The sequence below is a fragment of the Cupressus sempervirens genome, chromosome 1, assembly GCF_028749045.1.
Source record: "Cupressus sempervirens isolate cs-2001-9-10 chromosome 1, ASM2874904v1, whole genome shotgun sequence".
Taxonomy (NCBI): Eukaryota; Viridiplantae; Streptophyta; class Pinopsida; order Cupressales; family Cupressaceae; genus Cupressus; species Cupressus sempervirens.
Window position 1 is genome coordinate 334,805,788 of NC_143118.1, and position 16,632 is coordinate 334,822,419.

The following is a 16,632-nucleotide window of genomic DNA, read 5'->3' on the forward strand; positions in this document are numbered from 1 at the left end:
AACTAAAAGGTTTCACTGTTGCACTCAACTGCTTCATTAACCCTTATCCCATCCATGGAAAAGTTCATTTTATAATCTTCTAATCCTCTGTGAAGATACACTTCTACACTTTCATGCTTGTCGCAACCTCACAACCTAATCCAAACTGTAAACACTAACCATTGTGATGTAGTGCTAACTACAAACCCTAACAATTTAGAATCGATCAGAACTTTGTTACCTTAAACTACACCATCATCTATGCCCTTGCGATGTCAAGCTTACACAAGCAGTCTCTACTCCGCAAATGTTATTTTTGAATCATTTGAGGAAGTCGTGAACTCACACTTTAGACATCTCCTTCCTTGCATAGCTTCGCAACCCCTTCTCTTAACCTTGAGGCTCAACTCGCGAAGTTACGCCTCCCTTTGAATCGTGAGATCACAACAATATCATTTATGCCATGCTTTAAAAGCTTTTTCTTAACATCACAACAATGAATACATCATGCCATACTAAACCGGAGATCTTGTGCTCAACACCAAATTGGACTCATCGCAATGTCACAACTTAAAATTCTAATTGTTTTTAGAACGTTGCGAACACACGTAGTAACCATGAAGGAATGCCCCACACAATTCGACAAGCAATGATGTTCGTTGTTGATCTACAATCACTCTTTAATTTCCTTCGTCCACGTGGCAACAGGCATGCTTCATTCATTATCTTATGAAGTCACGCTGAGTACATTCTTGTAGCAACACAACTATCTAACCATGGCTTATACAACCCACAACAAACTAGCACTTTACCCTTTCCTTAGCCTATCACAACATCTCCACTTCAAACAATGTTAAGGAGTTAACCGCAAAGAAGTCACATTAACCGTCAATAACACGATGTTGCCACTTTGCAATATTTGATGTTACATTCACTTGACAGTGGAGAAGTTGCACTGTATAAAAAAACCATTCAACACTACTTTGCGGCCACTAACATCATAAGACCAAAGCCCACAGAAAAGTCACAATCACATGAGATCACTACACCACACGAGATGTTACGACCCTAAAGCACATTGCTACTTTGCAACATTTTTCAACACAAACCCTATACCACATGCGAAGTTGCAAACAAGGACAAAAGGGATAATGCCAAAACATGGACCGAAATATTAAAAACATAGGAGGATTAATATGAAACACAGGATAGACTTGGGGTTTTATACTTAGGTAAAATTTATGACATGGTAATATCAAAGGAAAATAAAACCCTTCCAGTGCAAAGCTTAGCATTTTTAGGCATAAAGCAAAAAAAGTTCTAGCCTATTGTAAAATAGGGCTAACAGATCAGCCTTGTGAAGGCTGCCCAGAAAGGTTTCAACAGTTGGATAAACTCTATCCATGAAGATGAACAATGCATTAAGTCAAAGCTCTAAGCTCTGACCAACTAGGAGGTTATAAAAACTTTGTTCATAAAGGAAGTTCACAGTTTACTTGGATAAGTACTGTTAAATGTGTATGGAAGCACAATCTTCATTGTATGATGCAATGATTATAATTTATAACACTTCCAAAAGGTAGAATCATAATGTAAGGTTTATGATGATCTTTTAAAATGATATGATAGTGAACAATGACAGTGGTCAAAAGAAAGAGTAGCATGCTAAATGGCATAAGATTAAAAATCAGTAAAACATACCAAAGGACAGCTATATGGAGATTTATGAAATATTGCAGCCAGAATACTCATTTTAAGAGGATTTAATTCTGGATTTGGGATGCATTCTTGAGACTTTGACAAGTGTAAAGACCCCTCATGGATAAGAGCTGTGAAAGGGGCTTAGGTTCAAGCCATTAAAGGATATATTTAAGATGTTGATTATTGGAATATTGAGTCTGATTCTATTGGGTAGAAGTTGTTAACTGTAGGAATGTTGAGTCTGAAAGTGGATCAGAAGTTTCCTTGTTTGAGATATCTCTTTCTTTTCTTTTTTCCATGTGTGGGGTACCTTTTTGACTTTTCTTCATTAAAGCAGAATTTTCTAATGAAATAAATTCATATAATGAAGGGAGAACAAGAGGTACAAGATATGAAGACTCTGTGAAGATTTTATACAGCTTAACCTTCTATTGAAATTTTGCAGCTAGATGATACTGCTCTAAGAGGGAAAGCATTCATCAAAAGGACTATTTCCATCTACACCTACCATTGAGATTGACAAAAAATCTAGAATTCCCATCATCAAGTACGTGAAAATCACAAAAAAGGAACAATCACGGATTCTCAATTTATAAACTATGCAACATAGCATCAATTTTGAAGTGCATTTGTTGCAACCAAAGTTGGATGGATAGTGATACAAATACGATTATGGTATTGGATACAGATACGGCCATTTTTTAAGACCTCTAGTATGGATCTGGTTGGATATGAAATTCATGAAAAAACACATATATTACATGACATTTTCACTACTTCAAAAGCAATATAGACAAATATTTACTACATCAATAATTTTAAGTTAATCTAAATATTTACAATATTCAAAAAATGGTAAAAGTTGCTTTGGAAAATAACCCAAAAAAATGGTTAGCTGAAATAGAAAAACATTTCATTAACTAAAAAAGTTGCATGATTGAATTTTATTTTAAATTGAGGAAGATTTACATCAATTTTTTGAAAAATCAAATCACATGGTATTTGGCACAGTGGAAACATTAAGGATTTTTGGGCATATGTGGGTAGAGAATCCAATGTGTATCCATCCCATATCATATTTGTATCTGATACAGATACAAATATCGATACAGGGATCGGCCAAGGAAGGGCAGAGGGATTTCTGGTTACTTTGGTTTTAACTGCTTTAAAGAATGCATAGGTTGAGGTAGCATATTTATCCTTGTAAAAATGTGTACCAAAAGATGCATCTAATGATCAAAAAGTTACCAGGAATTTATTGTGAAAACGCAAAAAGATGATTAGCATACACAAATGAGACAGTAAAATAAAAACTGAAGTGGATGTATCCCACAGTACAAAGTGCATGCACAACTGAGAGTCATTTTTCATGGTATTGCACAGAGGGGAAATATCCATAAATCTAGTTCGGTTTTAATTCAGAGGTAGCTATGGAAGCTGATTCATGACAAATGGCATTGAAGTGGGGCATTTGAACTCATCAGTTGGAGATCTTTTTAATCCTATTTTAGAAATGTACAACACAACTGGCAAAGAACCTATAAATCATACAACATCAGATTTGAAATACAGATGTTGCAGCTGTTTTGATGAATGCATGAGATGAGACAACATATTTAGTCTTGAAGAAATAAGAATTGAAAGATGCATCCAACTGATAAAAATTATGAGGGAAGTTATTGGGAAAATGCTGGAAGATGATGTGTATGCATAAATGAGACAAAAAAAATTGTAGCAGAGAGATCCTATAGTAAGCACAAGCATGCACAACTGAAAGTTGATCATTCACAGAAAATATCAAAATAAAAGGAAAATCTACATTAACCTACTATACTTTTAATTCCTCAGTTAAGCTAAGGTAGTTATCATGACTGATCTACAATAGATGGTGTTTAAGTAGGCCACTCAACCTCATCAGTTGGAGACCGCCTTCTTCCCGATGGAGAAACATAGTGTGACTGGCAAAGAATTTGTGAATAACTCTATGGAGACAGTGGCAGTTGGATCACCTTGAATGAATAAATGAGGAAAATAGGGGAATGAATGTGATGGGGATTCTCAGGATTTCTGTGTAACATAGAACACACAGTTGATGACCAATGTAAAAGCTATTACATTATAGGTATTATGAGCCTCTTTTATATGAATTGGGAAACTGGATCCGGTGATGCAGTACACAATCCACGTTGACAAACAACGGCAAACTTTTTGATGCGTAATGAGCTGTAAGATTGCTTTAATGATTCTAAAGGTTTGAATTCAGATTAGTCATGGTCATCCTTCTAGTCCCTCCAAATATGTCAGAGAACTTATTTATTATAACTAAGATCGGCCCCTGCAAAAGTTCAAAATGCAGAAATATTTTGGAAATTTATGGAGTAAAGCTAGAGATTTTGATTTATGAGAGATTTTGATGTATTTTAAAGATTCTTTTTTTCCCCTCTTCTCATTGTCTCTCTCCCTCCTGCCTTTTGAAATTGAATTCAATAATAACTCAACGATCCTGATTTCTCCATTTCACAATAAGGCAGGTCTAGGCAGGAAGCTGGGCTAAGGGAACATAGACAAAGGTACAACGAGAGAAGCTATAGTAAAGTGGGCTACGCTAATTGGAACAGGTAAGGCCAGAGCTCTCTCCTTTTAAATTTACTTGCATATGCTCATTTTTATTTTAGATGCTTTGTGGTGGTCCCTTAATTATTATACAAAGGACAAGGATATGCCATTTGGAAAAAGGCTAGCAGTATTTGCCACATCCTTGAACTCCTTTCACATGTTGTGTTGCCCGTCTAGAATCAGTACCACCATCAATGTGTAAATGGCGCAAGGATAATACTATAAGGCAGCTACAATTCATAGATTTCATGAACACCATGAATGTTGCGGTTAAGGTGCCATGACAAGTGAAAAAATTATTATACTCTATTAAAAAAGATTAGTCAGTTGTCTTACTTTGTCTATTAGGCTTTGCACTATAAACAGTTCAATCTCTTTGATTCTCAAAAATAGTTTCATAAAGTTTACATCGATTAATAACTATTTGGAGAAGATACATGAGATAAGAAGAGTTACAGTGACACAGAGATCATTTTCCTCAAGCCAACCATACTTTGAGGTATTCTGATCATGCCCATGAATGGAAACGCCACTTTTAACATATGGGTGTGCGCCTTCTATCAAAGCTACAAATACTGGAGATAGAATTCACCTTCACAATGGATACCTATCCTACAGTTCTAAGGCAACAGACTAATGGAGTGGCCAGTGGCTGGTAACAATGTTACATTCACAATTGTGGCATTTCTTGCCAATGACAACGTCACTTTAACATATTGGTGTGACATTTTTTGCCAATGATGCCTTTATTATCCATCACAAATTACAATGTGCATTTTGATATTCATCAATATTGTGGAAAAATGTAGTAGACTTCAGATAGAAAACAGTGGGATTGTAGTATCCTTGTTCATCTCTTTACAAACTATCTTATAAATGCAATTTTCCTAGGCACTATTTAATTTGTGTGGCTGCTTCCTATGAATAATTTTACCTGAGTTCTCCAGAATGTAAGAATAGAAAATGTGACTTATCAATTCGTATCCGGGAGACACTTCGTTGTATTTTTAATCAACAAATAACCGTATGAGACTCAGCACTCACTACAGAATGCTCATACAAGGATAATCTCTTAGTCATGTGGATATCTGTCATGTTCTATAATTTTTAAGTAAATATGGGTCCCAATGTTGCTATAAATAACATTTCAAAAACAAGTCCTGTAACCATTCTATCAAAGACACATCTAAATTTGCTGGGTCTATGTTTCTATACAAGTCAACAACAAAATGAATACATTTCTTTCTGTAATTACTACCATATAAATATCAACAACACAATCTCTTTCATTACTATCAACTACAAAAATAATTCACTAGGTTTCTGGAAAGTAGTGTCTACACAATGTTGTCTACATCAGTTTTTCTTCTCTTCATCCATTTTTCTTCTCTTCAAACAACTACTATAATGCTTTGAAGCACGACTATAGCTCTACAGAGCTCTTGTTAATCTTGTTATGATTCTAAATTACAAGCTGGCTTCTTACATTATCTTCCAACATATTGGATGGGATATTTTCAGCAATTTTATGGAAATTTTGACCCTATATATTTATATGAGAGGAATATAATTTAAGAACAAAGTATAAATTATTGCAGTTAATAATCTGTCATGTTCTATAATTTTTAAGCAAATATGGGTCCCAATGTTGCTATAAATAACATTTCAAAAACAAGTCCTGTAACCATTCTATCAAAGACACATCTAAATTTGCTGGGTCTATGTTTCTATACAAGTCAACAACAAAATGAATACATTTCTTTCTGTAATTACTACCATATAAATATCAACAACACAATCTCTTTCATTACTATCAACTACAAAAATAATTCACTAGGTTTCTGGAAAGTAGTGTCTACACAATGTGGTCTACATCAGTTTTTCTTCTCTTCATCCATTTTTCTTCTCTTCAAACAACTACTATAATGCTTTGAAGCACGACTATAGCTCTACAGAGCTCTTGTTAATCTTGTTATGATTCTAAATTACAAGCTGGCTTCTTACATTATCTTCCAACATATTGGATGGGATATTTTCAGCAATTTTATGGAAATTTTGACCCTATATATTTATATGAGAGGAATATAATTTAAGAACAAAGTATAAATTATTGCAGTTAATAATCTTTTGATCTGATATATGGACTACTGAATGATATTTGGCAGGTCAGTGTTCAGTTTTTAACATGTAACATTATTATGGTTTATAAAATCTAAATGAAACACTCGTCCTAATATAATGTGAATGTTTAATGCATTTGAAGGGTTTCAGAAATAAGTACAAACAAAAACCCTAACAAAAGCATATGCTTATTACGATTAAATGAAAATCACAATTGTACACAACATATTCACAATCTACATCACCTATCACATTGCTGTTTGGAACATCTATTCTTGGTTCCTTCGAATTTAATTTGAATATAATTTTAATAGCACATAATATTTACAATATCAAATTATGCTAAAACCAACCTTTAGCAATGTGGTTGTGATGCCCTCTAGATTGGACCACTTGATAGATGTCAGAGGCACTCATATGTGAGACACAACATTTCTTCGCAGGAGATTGGCCTCAAGAAAGATATAAGTGATGAGGAATACGCAAATCAACAACCCACTAAATTCTGCAACAAACAATCAATCTAATCTTGTTAGACTGCAATTCCCCTCTTCCTGAACTCAAATCTGAATTGATCTCAATGAAATGTAATTTAAAAGTAACATTATTATGGTTTATAAAATCTAAATGAAACACTCATCCTAATAAAATGTGAATGTTTAATGCATTTGAAGGGTTTCGGAAATAAGTACAAACAAAAACCCTAACAAAAGCATACGCTTATTACGATTAAATGAAAATCACAATTGTACACAACATATTCACAATCTACATCACCTATCACATTGTTGTTTGGGAACATCTATTCTTGGTTCCTTTGAATTTAAGTTGAATATAATTTTAATAGCACATAATCTTTACAAAATCAAATTATGCTAAAACCAACCTTTGGCAATGTGATTGCGATGCCCTCTAGATTGGGCCACTTGATAGACATCAGAGGCACCCATATGTTAGACACAACATTCCTTCACAGAAGATTGGCCTCAAGAAAGATATGAGTGATGAGGAATACGCAAATCAACAACCCACTGAATTCTGCAACAAACAATCAATCTAATCTTGTTAGACTGCAATTCCCCTCTTCCTGAACTCAAATCTGAATTGATTTCAATGAAATGTAATTTAAAAGAAAACAAGAGCAAATGAAAAAGGCCTCACTCTAAATGAACGCCCATTTGAGTCCAAAATTATGTAATGACCCTCTCTATAAAGGCCACAGAAACCCTCAAATTGAACTTAGGAATTTTGTCAAACACTGTAATGACCCTCTCTATAAAGGCCACAGAAACCCTCAAACTGAACTTAGGAATTTTGTCAAACACTTGGCGTGTAACAGTAACAATATTCAGAATATGGTAATTTCAGATTTGATACTTTCAGAATATAATCATAGAATTACAATATATATAAAGCCATTGAACTATATTTCAATTACAATGCAATAAATTCTGAAATTATTTTATTACCAATTCTGGACTGATTATTACAATGACTGTATGACAGCAAATTTACCCAAAAATTGACATATATTTCAGAATGCAAGAACCTGGTTTGAAGAACTATGGAAGAACACCACGTTTTGCTGCAGATCGTTGATGAAGACCTCCAACCGCACCCCCAAACTGTCCTTAATTTGCTGCTGCTGCCCAAACTAGCAGGGCCGTACCTGTACGGCTGCTGAAATAAAATAATATTAGGGTTTTGGGACCCCCAAATGCAAGGAAAATGGGCGCCTAGGGTTAGGTAGTAACCCTGTAAAACCATAAAAATAACTCCAATGATAGGGCAAATCTGAAATCTTTATTCCAACCAAAAACAAACCCTAACAACGAATTCTCAATAAGCTTCAATGAGATGGCTGAATACCAACTCCAATTATGCAACAATTCAGGTGATATTTCACACCCTCAAAGTCGCAAGGGAGTGATTCGTTCCCAAAGATCGAATAATTTGCAGATCCAAAGTCCACAAATGTCTTCACAATGAAGAAGTAGAAGAGTTCTCCAATCCAAGCATGTCCAAATGAGAGGCCCAGCCCTCTATTTATTCACTTTTCTAAGAAGTTGCTAGAACTTCTAGAAATATCCTTTATAATTTCTCATTATAATGCACTTTTTTATAATAAAGTAATTTTATAAAATAAAAAGTGCAACTCAAATTAAAATTATAACATGTGGGCCCCAATATCACATAATGATAAAATATAACCTCTTAACACTTCTTCAAGAGCAAGATATGACTATCTGATCCGCAGAATTGACTCTCTTTCCACACCATTTGCCTACGAGAGTCTGGAATAGGCAAATCCATGATCAATGCCATGTCGAACTAAAGAGGGGACATTACAGTCCGCCCCTCCTGAAATTGCTTGGCCTCAAGCAATCTCAACGCCGGGTGTTGCAAAATAGCCTCCCCCTCCCAAGTAGCATCCTCAACAGGTAAATCTTTCCACTTAACCAAGTATTCTCTGATCACCCTTCTACGAAGCTGCTTTTCTCTGCTCTCCAGGATGGATTCTGGTACTAAAATCAATTTTCCCTCATCGTCTAAAGGAGGTAATACTGCAGAAGGCACCACATTCTGACCCAACGCCTTCTTGAGGCGTGACACATGAAACACATTGTGCACTCTGCTGTCTGCGGGAAGCTTCAACTCATAAGCCACTTCACCAACTCGCCTGATAATCCTGAATGGTCCATAATAGCGTGGCTTAAGTTTCTCTGCCCCACTCTTCTTAAGAGTAGATTGCCTGTATGGCTGCAACATGAGGTAAACCATATCATCTACCTCAAAACTACGCTCAGTTCTCTTCTGGTCTGCATACTGCTTCTGCTGGTTCTGAGCTCTTGCAATATTGTCTTTGAGGGTAGCAACTATATCCTTACTCTCCTGTAATAATTCACCTGCACTGGGTACCCGGCTGTCGCTCAACAACAAATCCAAGAAACTAGGTGCTTCATAACCGTAAAGTGCCATGAAGGGTGTCATCTGTATAGTCATATGATATGTAGTATTGTAACAATACTCGCAGAGATATATCCATCTGACCCAAGCTCGCTGCTGAGCTGCCACATAATTCCTTAAATACCCTTCCACCCATTTGTTCACAATTTCTGTCTGACCATCGGTTTGTGGGTGATAGCTAGTGCTGGGTGTAAGCTCCGTGCCACATAACCGGAATACCTCCTGCCAAAAGTGACTCATGAAACGGCTATCCCTATCACTCACAATGTTCTGAGGCAAGCCGTGCAATCTGAAAACCTCCCGAAAGAAAACCTCTGCCACCTAAGCTGCTGAATGTGTAGTGGTGATAAGAAAGAAATGAGCATATTTCGTTAATCTATCTACCACCACATAAATACAATCTCGTCCTTGTACCTTGGGCAAACCTGTGATAAAGTCCATGGAGATGCATTCCCACTTCCTGTCGGGAATCGGAAGTGGCTGTAGGAGCTCTGCCGGATAGCTGTGTTCTTGTTTGTTTTGCTGGCAAACAAGACACTCTCGAACATACTGCAAAACATCAGCTTTTAGCCCTTTCCAAGTGAACCGCTCTCAAACTGACTTGTAAGTCTTGAAGTACCCGGGATGGCCTGCTGTCGGTGAGTCGTGAAGTGCTCTCATAATCAGTTGCTTAACCTTCGATCCTGAGACTAGGTAAATCCTGTTCTTGTAAATGATCAAATCATCCACAAGTGTGTATCTGGTATCAATCACTGTTCCCTCTACTATATCGGAGGCCCATGTATCCCTGGCATACTCTGCTATAATCAAGTGTCGCCAATCCTCTGATATCTGAACCATAAGAGTGAGGTGTGGCCTTCGAGATAGAGCATCTGCAACAACATTCTGAGTTCCCTTGACATATGAGATGTCAAAATCATATGCCTGCAACTTACTTACCCACTTTTGTTGGCGATCATTCAGGTCCTGCTGTCCCAAGAAATGCCTCAGACTGTTATGATCAGTTTTAATACAAAACTTGCTACCCACAAGATATTGTCTGAATTTGGCCAAAGCATGCATGATGGCCAACATCTCCTTATCATATATACTGAATGAACGCTCAGGGCCTCTGAGCTTCCTGCTCTCATAAGCTATCGGGTGCTTATTCTGCATAAGTACAGCACCTACTCCCTCTCCAGATGCATCACATTGAAGCTCAAATGGCTTCGTGAAATCAGGTAATGCTAGAACTGGGCACGTAGTCATTATTTCCTTAAATCTCATAAAACAGTCCTGTGCCTTCTGAGTCCACACAAATTCCCCTTTTTTCAGTAAATCTGTCATGGGAGTTGCATGTCGTGAGTAGCCACTGACAAACCTGCGATAAAAACCACATAAACCAAGGAACCCCCTTAACTGTGTAAGGTTCTCTGGTGGAGGCCAATCAACAATAGCGCGAATCTTTTCAGGATCCATCCGCACTCCCTCTGCACTAATGATGTGTCCTAAATATAACAGCTCGGTCATCCCTAAGTCACATTTGGACTCCTTTGCATACAAGGACTCCTTCTGTAGAATGCTCAACACCGTCTCCAAATGCTCTAGATGCTCCTGCCATGATCGGCTATAGATCAAAATGTCATCAAAAAACACCAGCACGAATTTCCTCAACTGATGGTGGAAAACTCTGTTCATAGTGGACTGGAAAGTGGCAGGTGCATTGGTCAGGCCGAAAGGCATGACTACAAACTCAAAGTGCCCACAATGACATCTGAAAGCAGTTTTCTCAATATCCTGTTCACGGACTCTGATCTGGTGATATCCTGATCTCAAATCAATTTTCGTGAAATAACAGGCCCCATGCAATTCGTCTATCAACTCATCAATGCGAGGAATAGGATACCTGTTCTTAATGGTTCTCTTATTTAATGCCCTGTAATCAATACACATTCGAAGCGTTCCATCCTTCTTTTTTACCAGAACAACAGAAGATGCAAAAGGTGACTTACTAGGTCGGATGTGCCCCATAGCTAGCAACTCCTCAATGGTCCTTTCGATCTCATCCTTGAGTCGCTTTGGATGTCGATATGGTGTGATCATGATAGGTTTAGCACCTTCCTCCAGTTCAATAATATTCCACCTTATGTTGCTCCTCCTGTGTAGGTATCAAAGTACAAACTGCTGCCCACTCTATATCATTATGCCTAGTTAATCTCTCCAGCCGCCTAAATGAGATAGTCCTGATGTCTCCATTACGGATAGCCTTTAGCACATGAATCCTACCATTCATTTCGAATTGTATCTCCATATCCTCTAATCTCAGGGTAACCACCTTCAATGAATGTAGCCACTGCATTCCAAGTACTATGTCCATGTCACCCATGTTGACCACATGATAGTCCGCCTTAAACTCATAGTTGTTCAAGCGCAAAGGTAAGTCTCGTACCATCCTGTCACAACGCAGAGTGTATCCATCAGCTACCTTGACTCTTAGTCCCTCGAATTCCTCAGTAATGAGTCCACGCTTCTCTACGAATCGTGCATCAATGAAATTATGCGTGGCACCTGTTTCCAACAATGTAATAACCTTTTGCCCAGCCAAGACTCCCCGAAGTCTGAAAGATCCCTCTCTCTGGATACTAGACAGTCGTGCTTCCTGTAAATGTAGCTCTGTTTCCTGCCTTTGCCCTGCACTGTCTATCTCCTGTTCTCCCTCTGCTTCATTAGGATCCTCATCATGATGTTCTGAACCATCTGAATCTGAGTCTTCGTAATAAGCCCACATTGCCCGGTTGGCCTTCCCTTTTGGCCTCATAGGACAGTCATGGCCGTACTCATACGGGCCTTTGCAATAGAAGCATAGCTTCTTCCTACGCAAGTCATTAAGTGTCTCCTTGTCCAGCCTCTTACTTTCTTCCTTAGGTAGCTGTGCCTCTCTATGAAAGGGTTTCCTGTCCTTATCTTTTCCCGAAGGGAAACTCTTTGCCTGAAATTTGTTTTTTGAAGCTGAAGAGGAATCCATGTCACGAGCTTACTTAATGGCTTCCTGCAAAGTGGGAGGGTTGAGAGCTTTAATCCACCCTCTCAACGGATCAACTAACCCATCCATAAATAAAACCAATAGCCTTCGTTCAGATACATCTGTTACTAACACTGCAAGTTTCTGAAACTCTGAAATGTATGTTTCCAATGATCCCCACTGTTTAAGCTGGGCTAATTCCTTGAAATGGAGTTCTGGATCTTTCTTATCAAAACGTTCAATCAGTCTCTCCGTAAACTCCACATATGAGGTAATGTGTGCATGACCCATAGTGATCATACCATGATGCCACCATTCGTGTGCTAACCCATCCAGGTGAATTGCTGCATACTTAATAGCTTCTTCCTCAGACATAGGGTTCAATTGAAAGTATGTGTCAAGCTTTTGAACCCAAGCTCTTGCTGTAGACTTCCCCGAGCCATCATAATATGGTAACTGTAGTTTGCCTACTTTCTTTCGTAGCTCATAGTTCTGAGTCCTGTCTTGTCCACGGGGCATATGCTTCATCCGCACATCCATATACTCTCTAAAGGTGATTGCAGCTGTAAAATCTGGACCTCCTGCTTCCCAATCTCTCCTTAGCTGATCCTGTATGTCAGTGATCTGGGGTTCTGGTACCGGCTGCTCTGGAGCTCTAGGAAGGAACGTAGGAATCATAGGCCTCGAACTCACTGTTCTAGCTTGCTGGGGGGCATGACCGAAATTGTTCCCAATTTGTTCGCCTCCATTATGTATCTCATCCTGATTATTCCCATTCTGATTGTGACCATTCTAATTATTTCCTCCACCTATGTTAGCGTTCAACCCCATTTGTCGAGCCATCATCTGCATCATAAGCTCCATTCTCTAGTTCTGTTCCTGTGCTCTCTGTTCTGCTAATCGCTGTCCCTGTGCCAAAGTGTCTAATAACTGTAAAAATCTCTCCTCTCGCTGATCTGGACCAATATTCCCACCTCTATCCATATTGTAGTCGTAGTCTTGATCAAAGAATACCTCCCCTGTGTCAGTATGACTGGATTCTATGTCCACCTGGATAGATGAGCTAGACTGTTCGCTCTGCAGGTCTGAAATCCTATCTTGTCTTGCTTTGGTATTGCGGAAATTATAAGGCCTTTGTCGCATGCTCTGATTTTAGTGTTTTGACATTTCGTCAAACACTTTCCCTCCTATCCAGCTGTTCCAAATTCCCTATAAGACCTCCACAAGATGGCAGGACTTATAGCTCTGATACCACTGTAATGACCCTCTCTATAAAGGCCACAGAAACCCTCAAACTGAACTTAAGAATTTTGTCAAACACTTGGCGTGTAACAGTAACAATATTCAGAATATGGTAATTTCAGATTTGATACTTTTAGAATATAATCATAGAATTACAATATATATAAAGCCATTGAACTATATTTCAATTACAATGCAATAAATTCTGAAATTATTTTATTACCAATTCTGGACTGATTATTACAATGACTGTATGACAGCAAATTTACCCAAAAATTGACATATATTTCAGAATGCAAGAACCTGGTTTGAAGAACTATGGAAGAACACCACGTTTTGCTGCAAATCGTTGATGAAGACCTCCAACCGCACCCCCAAACTGTCCTTAATTTGCTGCTGCTGCCCAAACTAGCAGGGTCGTACCAGGCCGTACCTGTACGGCTGCTGAAATAAAATAATATTAGGGTTTTGGGACCCCCAAATGCAAGGAAAATGGGCGCCTAGGGTTAGGTAGTAACCCTGTAAAACCATAAAAATAACTCCAATGATAGGGCAAATCTGAAATCCTTATTCCAACCAAAAACAAACCCTAACAACGAATTCTCAATAAGCTCCAATGAGATGGCTGAATACCAACTCCAATTATGCAACAATTCAGGTGATATTTCACACCCTCAAAGTCGCCAATCCAAGGGAGTGATTCGTTCCCAAAGATCGAATAATTTGCAGATCCAAAGTCCACAAATGTCTTCACAATGAAGAAGTAGAAGAGTTCTCCAATCCAAGCATGTCCAAATGAGAGGCCCAGCCCTCTATTTATTCACTTTTCTAAGAAGTTGCTAGAACTTCTAGAAACATCCTTTATAATTTCTCATTATAATGCACTTTTTTATAATAAAGTAATTTTATAAAATAAAAAGTGCAACTCAAATTAAAATTATAACATGTGGGCCCCAATATCACATAATGATAAAATATAACCTCTTAACACTTCTTCAAGAGCAAGATATGACTATCTGATCCGCAGAATTGACTCTCTTTCCACACCATTTGCCTACGAGAGTCTGGAATAGGCAAATCCATGATCAATGCCATGTCGAACTAAAGAGGGGACATTACAAATTACCAGGAAAACAACTATTCCTTTCTTTCTTTCGCCTAAGTTCAATCAAGTCACAAAATTGCAAAATATAAGGAAAATATTAGTTAAGACTGACAGAGTGACGCATAAGCAAGGTCTTTGTTATAGTAGAAATTCAAATTTTACCAAAAGGATATATAGATGGCGTGCTTATTACCTGTGGGTTGCCAATCATCATCCTCCACGCACATCGTTGGTATTCTGATACAGGGCCGTGTATTAATGATTTAAGCTCTCTATAATAATCCTTCCTCGATTCCGTACAAACACTACCACCCATGTACCTTTCCGATAGAAATGTATGAAAAGAATTCGAGTCCTCGAATTGCTTGAAGGATGCAGATGCTCCAGTTCATTCCCTCTTCTGAGGCTCTGTCTTTACAATTCTGACGTTCAACTCCTTCTTCTTCCGAGGCTCTGTCATTGGAATTCCCATCATGGCGTCTCAAGTTCTGCATCTCTGACACATGCGCTATGATTAAAATGAGTAAAGGCAAAGGAAAACCCAAAAACCCTCCCAGTATGCAAACAAGCGAGAAGAAAAAACCCAAGAAATTGTAAGCATGATCTTAACGTCTCCTTAAAAAGTTAAGCTCACCAATACGTAGTGTGAATTCCCCATTTTGTGGCAATTCTCGAGATAAAGTCTCAGATACCCTGCCAGAGATCTCCTGCAAAAATTTCCTGGTTTACAATCCATAATGCTATGAAACTACCCTCTTCAATTTCTGATACAGAGAGGAGAGCTCCTCATATAAATATCAAAACTGCCAAAGCCGGAGCGACTGAATGAAAATAGAACTGCCGCTAAATTGGACCCAAAAAACACACACAAATAAAAGCTGAACTCGTGATTTTTCAAACGGTAATATGCAGAACAACTGTCATTTTTTCTTGAGCCGTTGGCCCACGGCGCGCGCTCCAGAGGCCTTGTAAACGAATTTAACTTTAAAAAAGCACACACAGTTTTAAAAAACTAACCGAGAAAAAAAAAACTCCGAAATTACTTATTTACCGTTAAAATGTAAGATTTTTAATATGATATTTAATCTATATAAAAATGATATTGAATTTATTTTTCAAACTAACGCTGAAATTATTCATTTATTAGTTAAAACCCAAGATTTAATATGATGTTTAATTCACATAAATTTTTTAGAATTAAATCTAAGAGACTGATTGAATAAATTTGAAAAAAATAATCTATAACATAATCAGTGCTCATTCCATGTTGTTTCTAATAATTGGGAGGAGCATATTTTATATGACAATCTAGTATATATAGTCATATGAGAATATTTGAGGAAAATGAATATATGGATACAATTTTTGGGATTCATTCGAACTCGTGCGTGATACAAATTGATTCAGAAAGATCCAATATGGGGATATCAAAGTTGTAGGGACCTCAATAAATAAGATTATAGGTAGCATGGACCTTTACCAACTTAGTGTCATTCATTGGTCCTTTACAATATGAGAGCATGGCACAAATGATTGCCGTACTCATAGAGCATTAACAATAGAAAATTTCCACAATCCATGAATTGGTATTGTTATGCTTTTGGAATTGATTGAAAACTTACACACAATTACGGGAGTGTGATAGTCTTATAAAGCATGGTATGACACCTTGAAAACTCACACATAATTATGACATTTGTGGCTCTCTAGTTGAAATTCCCATCTTGGGGTCTCAAGTTCTACATCTCCGACACAAGCTATGATTAAAATTAGTAAAAGCAAAGGGAAAAAGAAACCCTCCTAGTATGCAAACAAGCGACAAGAAAAAACCTAAGAAATTATGAGCATGATCTTAACATTTCCTTAAAAAATTATGTTCACCAATTTATAGTGTGAAATC

The 16,632-nt window shown here is 37.6% G+C and overlaps 2 long non-coding RNA genes across 3 annotated transcripts in view; both read right to left on the reverse strand.

Annotated features, from left to right (window-relative positions):
* LOC149577554 (uncharacterized) overlaps nt 1-7,449 on the reverse strand; it is a 55,636-nt gene extending 48,187 nt beyond the window's left edge. Inside the window, exons 1-2 of the long non-coding RNA XR_016353222.1 lie at nt 7,304-7,449; nt 6,771-6,922 (exon numbers count right to left, since the gene is read on the reverse strand). This is a non-coding gene — a long non-coding RNA (uncharacterized LOC149577554). The remainder of the gene's footprint in view (nt 1-6,770; nt 6,923-7,303) is intronic.
* Nucleotides 7,450-14,930: 7,481 nt separating this feature from the next.
* On the reverse strand, nt 14,931-15,580 carry LOC149577555 (uncharacterized). 2 transcript variants are annotated; one of them, XR_016353238.1, is made up of 2 exons: nt 15,367-15,580; nt 14,931-15,220 (listed from the first exon to the last, which is right to left on the reverse strand). It is a non-coding gene; the product is annotated as an uncharacterized LOC149577555 (long non-coding RNA). The 2 variants fall into 2 exon arrangements; XR_016353255.1 differs by having other exon boundaries at nt 14,931-15,228.
* Nucleotides 15,581-16,632: the final 1,052 nt, after the last annotated feature.